This window comes from Antedon bifida, chromosome 5 (assembly GCF_963402885.1).
Source record: "Antedon bifida chromosome 5, ecAntBifi1.1, whole genome shotgun sequence".
NCBI lineage: Eukaryota > Metazoa > Echinodermata > Crinoidea > Comatulida > Antedonidae > Antedon > Antedon bifida.
This window is the reverse complement of record NC_136230.1, coordinates 9,527,332-9,540,258: the sequence shown is the minus strand read 5'-3', so window position 1 is coordinate 9,540,258 and position 12,927 is coordinate 9,527,332. Positions and strand designations below refer to the sequence as shown.

At 33.6% G+C, this 12,927-nt stretch overlaps 1 pseudogene; it reads left to right on the top strand.

The window, feature by feature from the left end:
- LOC144843293 (uncharacterized) overlaps positions 1–12,927 on the top strand; it is a 33,353-nt pseudogene that overhangs the window by 3,442 nt on the left and 16,984 nt on the right.

Sequence of the window (12,927 nt, the reverse complement as noted above, 5' to 3'; positions counted from 1 at the left end):
ATTTATGTTTAGACAATTTCTATCAACCAATCATGGAGTAATAATTACTCCATGCACCAATTAATTAAATTGTGATCGTCAATCCTGAAAGTGCTCTCATAACTTTTTGAGATTGTGCCTGTGATACTTGTGTGACTGTCATCAGCAAATTTAACTATTTGAGATAAGACCCAACATTGGGGCGGGCGGGTGGAGAATTAGTGTGTTTCAATATATTACCAAGAAAAAATGCCATGGCTTAACAAGTCAATTAAATAACCCGTTGGCCCATGCCGTTATCTCTTACCTACCCCGCCGCATGAAAGGTTGTGTAATATGAGAAAAATGTAACCCAGCTGAAAAATAAATACAGAATCAACAAATTGAGAGACAGTCATATCCCTTACTTAATGGGACATAATTAGTGTGCAATACAATATAAGAGTCAGTACTTTCTCGTCTACCTTTTTAATCACTTTTTTTAGGAATACAATGTATATGATGTTCTTGTTACCTTTTTGATGTTCCATTCATGTTAAACAATTTTCGTGCAATAGGGTGACGTTCTAATGAAAACCAGCTTTTAATTTTTGTTATTCTTTTTTGATGTTTGTTATAACTTTTAATATTTTAATTCATTTTATATATTTTATAAATATTGTAACAATTTAGCTTTTGCTGCCACTACCTGTTTGTTTTAATAAATAAACCTTCAATAATAATTTTTTTATTTTTGATATTAAAGATATACTGAAAAATAATGTTTTATACTTTTTTTATATAATAGGCCATTTTACTGTCACATAATAGTGGATTCACTTTGACCAACAATTTGAGCTGAAAAAACTTATAGCAAAAAATACTCATATTTGTGTTTTTGGGTGAATTTAACGGTTTATTTTGTCTTTTTATAGTCCACAAATTGATTTTTAACAGTTTTTTTTTTCTACGAAAGTAGAATAATGACCTATTCAAAGTCTTTTTTATTAACCTTCAAACAAAAATACAACTTTGCGTTGCCAATCGGACTAGAGTATTTTTTTTATTGTACCTATCAAACAACCAAGGAAGTACTGTATGTTAGCAGTCAGCCTATCTATCCCCTACATTACTTTTTCGAGTATACAAGGATTCCTTTAAAAAGACCGAGGCATGGATTATTGGGCACAATTGGGAAAAGAAAATAATATTCCTTTTTGAAGTCCATTTTTAGAACGCCGCCATAAAGAGGTATCTCACGCTATATTTTTCCGCTCCCCAAAAATACAAAGGAATGCCGCTCGCGCACGTCCGTGATTTGGATTGCATTTTGCGGACTCGGGAGGATTACAGCCTTCACAACCAGCCAGCAGTAAAACTGCAGTATATAACTGTGAGCTATTCACACAAAATAATAAAGATACTGTTTAATGCAGTTATACGTTTTCACAAGGTTGAACGAAAAACATCATGGAATACAAATGTGAACATTGTGGAGATAAATTTGAGTTAATTTATTTGAAGGTGCATTTAGGAATACATACAGAAGAGTGTGAAAACTACAACGAGACAATTAAAACAAATTTAGTGAGAATAGACAAAGAAGAAGACCCAACAAACGAAAATGAACATTGCGGGAAGAATTTGAAAACACCCACAGGAGAGACAAGTGGGCATTTGAAAGATCAATTGAGAATACATAAAGGAGAGACACCTTATGAATGTGAACATTGTGGAAAGAAATTTAAACGGAATAGCCATTTGAAAACGCACTTGAGAGTACACACAGGAGAGACACCATATGAATGTGAACATTGTGGAAAGAAATTTAAAGAAATTTGGAATTTGAAGGTGCATTTGAGATTACACACAGGAGAGACACCATATGAATGTGAACATTGTGGAAAGAAATTTAAACGGAATAGCCATTTGAAAACGCACTTAAGAGTACACACAGGAGAGACACCTTATGAATGTGAACATTGTGGGAAGAAATTTAAAGAAATTGGGAATTTGAAGATGCATTTGAGAATACACACAGGAGAGGCACCATATGAATGTGAACATTGTGGAAAGAAATTTAAACGGAATAGCAATTTGAAAACGCACTTGAGATTACACACAGGAGAGACACCATATGAATGTGAACATTGTGGAAAGAAATTTAACCAAAGTGGGAGTTTGAAGATGCACTTGAGAGTACACACAGGAGAGACACCATATGAATGTAAACATTGTGGAAAGAAATTTAAACGGAATAGCGGTTTGAGAACCCACTTGAGAGTACACACAGGAGAGACACCTTATGAATGTGAATATTGTGGAAAGAAATTTAACCAAAGTGGGAGTTTGAAGATGCACTTGAGAGTACACACAGGAGAGACACCATATGAATGTGAACATTGTGAAAAGAAATTCAAACGGAATAGCCATTTGAAAACGCACTTGAAAGTACACACAGGCCAGAAACCAACTTAAGTATGAATTGGCTCTAAGAAACAATTGAAAACCATTTGTTAGATAATTATTTATTGACGATTAAGGGGAATTTGCCCCGAATAGAGGTGTTTTTTCACAAACTTTTTTACATATAAACACATAATGTATATAAAAGTTTACAAATAAACTTTATTACCGACAGTTGCTTCTCAATGTTTGTGTTAATTAATATTGTACAAAAAATGTAAATAAAACGTCGTAGTGGTGTATCGTTACATGTACTGTACTATATTTCAATCGACTATGACGGTGACAGTTTCAATAAAGTATTTAAAATCGCAATGTTTTACTGTATTTAGTGGTATATTGCTTGTAAAACATGAACACAATTAATATTTCGTTACTGAATGGATAAAGAATATATTTAAAAATTGTTCCTCTTTGCACCCATCCTCTTCTCCACTCGAGAGTACACACAGGAGATGATGATGGTGAATGTGAACGTTGTGGAAAGAAATTTAAACGGAATAGCGATTTGAAAATACACTTGAAGGTACACATGAGACACATTATAAATGAAATAAGCCCATATCAGCACTATTACCTATAAATATATTTTTGATACTTGTAAACAAGTTGTATAATACATTGTTGTGGTTATATTTTGTATATCATGTACCGTACATTGAATTGTATGAATCTATATATAAATTTACGTAAGGGCAAAATTCGGTAAATCGCGCGTTCCTTCTACAATGTTTTCTCGATGGTATATAAAGTTGGTTCGTACTTTCGTTACTGATTTTAACCACCCGATGTAACCCGGCCCTGTTTACTAATGAAATTGAGTTAGATAATTAGTTATTGACAATTAAAACGAGTTTAGGTTCAACTATTTGCCCCAAATATGGATGTCCATCTTGATTTAAGTATTAATTGTCTCTAAGAAACCATTATGCCTACTAATTTTAATTAAACGTTGAGTTAGATAATTATTTATTGACGATTAATAGTAAAAAATAAGGTGAACCTAGAACAAATTGCAACAGAATTTTTATAGTTTTATATGGTTTACCAAAATCAGACATCGGGAAGTGGGTTAATTAGCATAAATTCAAAATGGCCATTTGCTATTTTAAGGCCCCATATCTCCTTAACGGTTGGATTTAAACCACCTAAGTGCATTACAAGTAGATATAAATGTGACATTAAACATTCTAATTAGCATATTTAAATTCCCATATGACGTACCTATGACGTCATATGGTAGTTGTGACGTCATATATTATGTTATAAATGCTTAAATGACATTATACTATGCGAACAATTTAGAAACTGCAGAAAAACAAGTCTCTTAATATTCTCCTTGTTGAAATGAACATAATTTCCAAAGTTTACCAAAATCGGGTCAGGAAGTGTGTTATTAACATAAATTCAAAATGTCGAATTCGAATCTTGTAAATATTAGAATACTGTGAGATTTAGAATGTTGTGTTTACATTTAGAATGCAGCCTGTACATACATTTGTTGTACCTCACATATTATGCTTGCTGTTCAATTTCTTTGTAACCAACTTCTAAACTTAAATCTGCAAATTCTTTTTAAAATCAAATCTTAAGACCACCTTTATCAACAAACATGTATAGGCCTATGCTTTCTTTTTGCAGATGTAATTGTTACTGTTTCACTATTGTAATTAGTTTTACATTGGATATGTTTTAGATATTAAGTAATAGTTACTCTTGGTTTTATTTAACCTTTGTTTAACTTATCCAATGCATCTCACTTGTTTGTTCTCTCCGGAAGTAAAGTGGAATATACCCGATTTCTTTAAGGTTTAACAGTTTAATAAGAGTCACGTTGCGCAATTGTAAACGTCATGGAAATTAGTTACACACAGGAGATGATGATGATGATTATGAATGTGAACATTGTGGAAAGAAATTTAAACGGAATAGCGATTTGAAAATGCACTTGAAGGTACACATGAGACACATTATAAATGAAATAACCCATATCAGCACTATTACCTAGAAATATATTTTTGATACTTTGTTTAACTTATCCAATGCATCTCACTTGTTTGTCCTCTCCGGAAGTAAAGTGGAATATACCCGATTCCTTTAAGGTTTAACAGTTTAATAAGAGTCACGTTGCGCAATTGTAAACGTCATGGAAATTAGTTGCACAACTTCACGTGAATGACGATATGTTGAGAATCCTCAACATCATATATTCCTTGGTAAACTACGATAAGTCCAGTGGTCAAAGGTTTTAGCACCACTGCCTAATGTATGTTTGCCTCCTAATATTTAATAAAAGTTACACAGTTAATTTTATATAAAAAATCGTTGGTTGGCTTTCGCATACACCATGTCGGTGTTAGTATTCTATGACAATTTTTCATCTATGGCCATTTATGTTCAGACAATTTCTATCACACCAATCATGGAGTAATAATTACTCCATGCACCAATGAATTAAATTGTGATTGTCAATCCTGTAAGTGCTCTCATAATTTTTAGGGATTGTGCCTGTGATACTTGTGTGAATGTCATCAGCAAATTTAACTATTTGAGGGAATTAGTGTCTTTTCAATATACTGTATTACTAAAGACACTTTGCAAGTAAATTAAATAACCCGTTGGCACCATGTCATTATCTCTTACCAACCCCGCTGCATGAAAGGTTGTGTAATATGAGGAAAATGTAACCCAGCTGAAAAATAAATACCCGGATTGAGACAGTCAAATCCGTTACTTAATTAATGGGACATAATTAGTGTGCCATACAATATAAGAGTCATATTACTTTCTCGTCTACATTTTTAATGACTTGTTTTTAGGAATGTCTATGATGTTCTTGTTACCTTTTTGATGTTCCACTCATGTTATACAACTTGCGTGCAATAGGCTGACTGTACGTTCTAATGAAAACCAGCTTTTAATTTTTTTTATTCTTGATGTTTAAATATGTTTGTTAACTTTTAATTCATTTTATATATTTTATAAATATTGTAACAATTTAGCTTTTACTGCCACTACAAGTTTGTTTTAATAAATAAATTTAAATAATAATAATGTATTTTTGATATTAAAGATATATTGTCCCCCTAAAAATAATGTTTTATACTTTTTTTATAAGAATTTTAATATCACATAATAGTGGATTCACTTTGACCAACAATTTGAGCTGAAGACACTTATAGTACCTGGAAATTTAAAGCAAAAAATACTCAAATTGATGGGTTTTGGTTGAATTTAACGGTTTATTTTGTCTTTTTATAAGTCACAAATTGGTTTTTAAACAGTTTTTTCTACGAAAGTAGAATAATGACATATTCAAAGTCTTTTTTATTAACCTTCAAACAAAAATACAACTTTGCGTTGTCAATCGGACTAAAGTATTTTGTATTGATTACAATCAGCCTATCTATCTCCTACATTACTTTTTCGAGTATACAAGGACTCCTTTAAAAAGACCGAGGCATGGATTATTGGGCACAATTGGGAAAAGAAAATAATATTCCTTTTTGAAGTCCATTTTTAGAACGCCGCCATAAAGAGGTATCTCACGCTAAATTTTTTCCCTCCCCAAAAATACAAAGGAATGCCGCACGTCCGCGAAGTGATTGCAATTTGCGGACCCGGGAGGATTACAGCCTTTACAACCAGCCAGCAGTAAACTGCAGTATATAACTGAGCTCTTCACACAAAATAATAAAGATACTGTTAGTGCAGTTATACGTTTTTACAAGGTTGAACGAAAAACATCATGGAATACAAATGTGAACATTGCGGAGATAAATTTGAGTTAATTTATTTGAAGGTGCATTTAGGAATACATACAAAAGAGTGTGAAAACTACAACGAGACAAGATTATTTGAAGATGATTTTAAAACAAAAAAAGAGACACCATATGAATGTGAACATTGTGGAAAGAAATTTAAACAAAATGGGAGTTTGAAGATGCACTTGAGAGTACACACAGGAGAGACACCTTATGAATGTGAACATTGTGGAAAGAAATTTAAACAGAGTGGGGGTTTGAAAAACCACTTGAAAGTTCACACAGAAGAGACACCATATGAATGTGAACATTGTGGAAAGAAATTTAAACAAAATGGGAATTTGAAGAAGCACTTGAGAGTACACACTGGAGAGACACCATATGAATGTGAACATTGTGGGAAGAAATTTAAACGGAATAGCGGTTTGAGAACCCACTTGAGAGTACACACAGGAGAGACACCTTATGAATGTGAACATTGTGGAAAAAATTTAAACAAAATGGGAATTTGAAGAAGCACTTGAGAATACACACAGGAGAGACACCTTATGAATGTGAACATTGTGGGAAGAAATTTAAACAAAATGGGAATTTAAAGATGCATTTGAGAATACACACTGGAGAGACACCATAATGAATGTGAACATTGTGGAAAGAAATTTAAAGAAAGTGGGATATTGAAAAAGCACTTGAGAGTACACACAGGAGAGACACCTTATGAATGTGAACAATGTGGGAAGAAATTTAAACAAAATGGGAATTTGAAGAAACACTTGAGAGTACACACAGGAGAGACACCTTATGAATGTGAACATTGTGGGAAGGAATTTAAAGAAAGAGAGAATTTAAAGATGCATTTGAGAATACACACTGGAGAGACACCATAATGAATGTGAACATTGCGGGAAGAAATTTAAACGGGATAGCGATTTGAAAATGCACTTGAAGGTACACATAGGAGAGACACCTTATGAATGTGAACATTGTGGAAAGAAATTTAAACAAAATGGGAATTTAAAGATGCATTTGAGAGTACACACTGGAGAGACACCATAATGAATGTGAACATTGTGGAAAGAAATTTAAAGAAAGTGGGATATTGAAAAAGCACTTGAGACTACACACAGGAGAGACACCTTATGAATGTGAACATTGTGGGAAGAAATTTAAAGAAAGTGGGATATTGAAAAAGCACTTGAGACTACACACAGGAGAGACACCTTATGAATGTGAACATTGTGGGAAGAAATTTAAAGAAAGTGGGATATTGAAAAAGCACTTGAGACTACACACAGGAGAGACACCTTATGAATGTGAACATTGTGGAAAGAAATTTAAACGGAATAGCGATTTGAAAACGCACTTGAAAGTACACACAGGAGGGACACATTATAAAATGTCAGCACTGTGGTAAGACATTTAAAGAAAGAGGAAATTTGAAAACGCACATGACAATAGGCCTAAATACAGGAGACACAACTCACTATTACCAAGAAATATATTTTTAATATTTGTAAACAAGTTGTATAATAAGTTGTTATATTTTGTAAATCATGTACATTGAATTGTATGATCTATATATAAATTTACGTAAGGGCAAAATTCGGTAAATCGCGCGGTACTTCTAGAATGTTTACTCGATGGTATATAAAGTTGGTTCGTACTTTCGTTACTGATTTTAACCACCCGATGTAACCCTATTTACTAATGAAATTGAGATAATTAGTTATTGACAAAGCGAATTTAGGTTCAACTATTTGCCCCAAATAAGGATGTCCATCTTGAAAAAATACCGGCACACAATAATATGATCAACTTTATTATTGCAGTTAAACCACCACTTAATGGCATAATGGCACATGCCCTAAACGCATAACAACTTTGGTGGTAGGAACCAACTTAAGTATGAATTGGCTCTATGAAACAAATGAAAATCATTATGCTTACTCATTTTAATTAAAAGTTGAGTTAGATAATTATTTATTGACGATTAAAGGGAATTTATGATTTGCCCCGAACTGAGATGTTTTTTCCCAAACCTTTTTACATATAAACACATAATGTATATTATACAAATAATCTTTTTTACTGACAGTTGCTTCTCAACGTTTAAATTAATTAATACTGTAATTAAACAAGCACGAATGTGCGATACTCGGGGTACAGCAAAAGAAGCTGTAATGACGTCATAAGACCGGATGTAACGTCACATACACATCAAATACGGCTATACGGTACCATCTTCGAACCGGGGACCTTCTGCGTGTTAAGCAGACGTGATAACCACTACGCCAAGAAGCCGCATATAACTACTGGTGTGTGTCACACATTGTGGCTTCTTAAAGGGGGATTCTGGGTTTAAAATTGCTTTTAAATATCGTTTATTTATTAAATAAAAAATATTATAACAATATAGACATGTCAGAATGAAGAAGTAATAACGAGAAATTAAAAAAATTAAATTTCATATACATTTTAGGGTAAATTCATGGAAAGTCTGTTTTTCAGCAGCTTAGGGAAGCTCATTAATATTCATGAGATATTCACAAAATCACGTCATCAGTGGATTCCAAACTCGCGACGTCATGTACGAGTGTGTTTGTCAACTAATTTACATCCCTCTCCCCTGTCAAACGACAACCACCCGATCATTGTGAAATACATTTTTTGTAGATTTTCTAAGCTAGGCCTAAAATGTAATAATAACAGTAGTAGCATATATTTATTTGACATTTAATGAAATACAAAATTTAGTACAGATTAGGCCTATATATAGATTGTATACAGTTATACTATTTTTATACCTCGAATAGTACAGATCGTATTATCGGCTTCAAGTACTAGGCTAGGCCTAGCCTAAATTATTTTTTGTCATGGGTGAGAGCCATTCTGACTAGGGATTCCATGCCACGATGGCTACCCTACATTTTACATTGGGGCCCATCATGGGCCTAGCTAGCCTACTAGTAGTACTAAACGATTGGCCCATAAATAACAAAACTCAGTGGATCCAAACCCATCCTATCAACCAAACTCCTAAACAATCTAAACCTAAAACGTTCTACAAAATCGGCTGTAAATATTGAGGCAAAACAAGGTCCGATCGCCGTCCGCACGTATGCCTATGGTGTCCCGATCGTCTAAGTAGGCCTAAAATAGGCCTAGTTTACTCTCCAAAAAAGCGGATACTGCATCAAGCAAGTAGACCAGGTAGTAGGAAGGAAACCTGGCCGATCCGGCCCAGTTAAAAATTGAGCTAGCTAGTGTAGTAGACCCTATGCGAATTGATACTACCAGGCCTTTTACTATAGGCTACACTTGTTAAAATTAGCAATACTTATGTTTACAAATAATCCAACTCTCTCATTCGAGCTATATTATCTATACCATTCCGGTAGGTCGAGTCGACCTTCAATCAAATACTGTACATCGTTCATGTTGTGATTATAGACGGGGTATACTCGACCCGACCAGTTTGGTATTGTATACTGTATCTGCTTATCACGTGACGATGCCAGGCATGGGCAGAGAGAGCACGTGTATCGTCGTCTCGCTCTCCTCGCTCAGGAATGTATACGTTACGCTTCATTGATTTTGAAGGCTTTCCCTAAGTCAGTGCGAAAATCGGCAAACGTAAAGTGCAAACATATCTAAGTTTTCACTGCTTTGATAAATTTTCATAGAAAATTGACTTCATAAATGGGAAGACCGACTAAAATTACATCAGATAAGTATAATTTTACAAAAGTAATTGATATGGTTAATGATAACGAGTCGTCGGAAGATTGACCATTTCACGAATTTCCTATTCTGTAACACAGTGTCATATCGCCGTAGCTGCACTTGTAATCTGGCCTCATTTCACAGCCTTCGTTCTGCTTCACTGGGCGCTTATATAAATTGAAACTTTTACCGTTCAAGAGACAAACAAATATATTTTACATTTTTTACTATTCATTTTAAACCCGGAACCCCCCTTTAATTAAACAAATTAATTAACAAAAAAGCACGAATGTGCGATACTCGGGGTGCAGCAAAAGAAGCTGTAATTACGTCATATGACGGGATGTGACGTCACATACACATCAATAACCTCTACCAAATACGGCTATACGGTACCATCTTTGAGACATGATATGGCTGCATCCGGTTTGAAATGTAAAAATATGGCTCTATTGCTTTGAGGACATGTCCCTGTAGTATATTCATGCCAAATCCCAGCTCAATATTACAACGAATAAGGGAGGAGTAGTACTTAAAAAATCGCACTTTTTACTCAATAGTGTCCAGATGGAGAAGAGGAGAAAATGAGTAAGTCCTAGACTCGGGTACCCCGAGTAAAAAATATATATAAACGTCGTAGTGGTGTATCGTTACATACTGTACTATATTTCAATCAAGACTTTGGCGTTGACAGTTTCAAGTATTAAATCGCAATGTTTTACTGTGTTTAGTGGTATATTATTTGTAAAACATGAACACATTTAATATTTCGTTACTGAATGGATACAGAATATATTTAAAAATTGTTCCTCTTTGCACCTATCCTCTTCTCTATCCCTTAACCCTAATGTAACATGCAAAACACAATTAAGTTTGTTTAAATTTGGCTAAAGCAATTGGTTTCATTTTGTGACAAGTTTTTCTTTCGGAAGTAATTCCCAGAGTGCTAATTGAGTACAATTGAGTATAAATCACCGTGTCTATTTATTCGTTTCTGTAAACGACGACGTATTATTGTTCTGCGGTACTTACATTTGAAATCGCCAGTTTTTTAACGCTGAAATTACTATGTATTCGAAAAACATCTGTGGGCATGACCTAGATGGTACGCGTCTAGTTATAATAAATTAAGACTAAATACAGCGTTGTAACTCTGACTAGATGTTAATAGTACCTATCCAACAACTAATGAGGCAACATGCCACAATACAGTATAGTAGTAAAATACACTGGCCTAGCCCCCGTAGAGGGCTTTTGAGGGGATAACATTAGTTAATCCTATTATAATTAATACAATGGTAAACAATGGTAAGGAAGTAAAACAATGGAGATGTTATATATTAATACACATATAATATAAAATTTATTGAATAATAAATAAAATGTATATGGTGATTTAGTCGCTTGTAAGGAGAACAAATGGTTTCCAATGGTTAAGTATAAGATAATAGGTGTTATGTTTCGGATTATAATACAATGGTTGACATTGGGTAAGACAATATAGTTTTTTGTGGGAATTGAATTAGTCATGGATACAAATAAAGATGCACCTGGTTAATTAAAACTAGTTAATAAAGTTGGTCCGGATATTTAGGATTTTAAAATAAAGGTTATTTAAGTATGTAAAATTAACTAATGAATGTATTCTTATTATTCTTTACCTCCATTTTATTTAAAAAAAATTATTTTAATTTCTCAAACATTGCTGCAGTGCTCTACTGGGTACCGTAAGTATGCTTATTGTAGTACATGCATTTGTTTGATCAATTCCGATATGTACTTAAGAAGTGCCGACATGTACTTAACCATCTTCCGGAAATGTTAACAATGGAGCTTCGCAATGAATGAATAGTGTATCGTCAAACAAGATGTTAGTTTCACCATTTTTCAAAAAAGTAATGTTAAAGTGGCGGAAATTTTAAAAGATTTAAACAAAAGGTGTGTTAGTATAATTTACAGTGGCGGTCTTTATATGCATTTGTTTGATCAATTCCGATATGTACTTAAGAAGTGCCGACATGTACTTAACCATCTTCCGGAAATGTTAACAATGGAGCTTCGCAATGAATGAATAGTGTATCGTCAAACAAGATGTTAGTTTCACCATTTTTTCAAAAAAGTAAAACAAATAATAATTATTTCTAACTTTAAATTAAGTTTCATTTTCATTTAAATGGTTTACGTTTTACATAAAGATTTCTTTGTTTCCTTTTAAAAAAAAAAAAAAAAAAAGGACCCTACAACTGACATGCATAAATTATTTTGTTTAGTATAAATGTAGGGTGAATGTATAGTTAAATTATCAGTATCAGTTTTCAAAGCGCTGAACTCACTTCTACAATCTTGATTAGGAGAATTTAGTACAGTTTTCATCAGTATGAACTTCTACAAACCAACAGTCGATTACACCGATTCTAAAATAGTCGATAAGGCTAAGGCTACTATGCAGCGAGTTATGAGGCCTAGCAAGAGACAGAGAGTAGAAGATGAACCAAATACTAACGCTTCTTTTCAACAAGAATGTCGACCGGTGGTACAGAATCACTTTTTTAAGAATGATAGTCGAATTACAGTTACAGCTACTAAACGTATTAAACTTAATGAAACGAGGCACGTTGTTGCTCAACGTTGGGGTGATGATATGTACGTGTGTATCCGAGAATACTATCAATCAGAACCAGATGGTAAATTTAAACCGGGCAAGAAAGGTATTAATTTAACAATGATGCAGTGGAGAGATCTAATGGAGCAAAAGGACATGGTCGATGAAATGATTTTAGAATTGGACGGGGTTGATTATTGTGGAAATGGTGTAGACTCGAATGATAATGGAATTCTAGAATCACGGACCAAAAAAAGTTACCAGAATGACAATTACGATTGGTTAAAACAGTTCCCGTAATTACAATGGACTCTTTTGGAAAAACGGAATGATGATTTAAATTCAATGACATTGGGGAAGCTACTTAATGAAACAAAAGGAACACAGCGCTTTTCAAAGCCATAAAGTTGATTA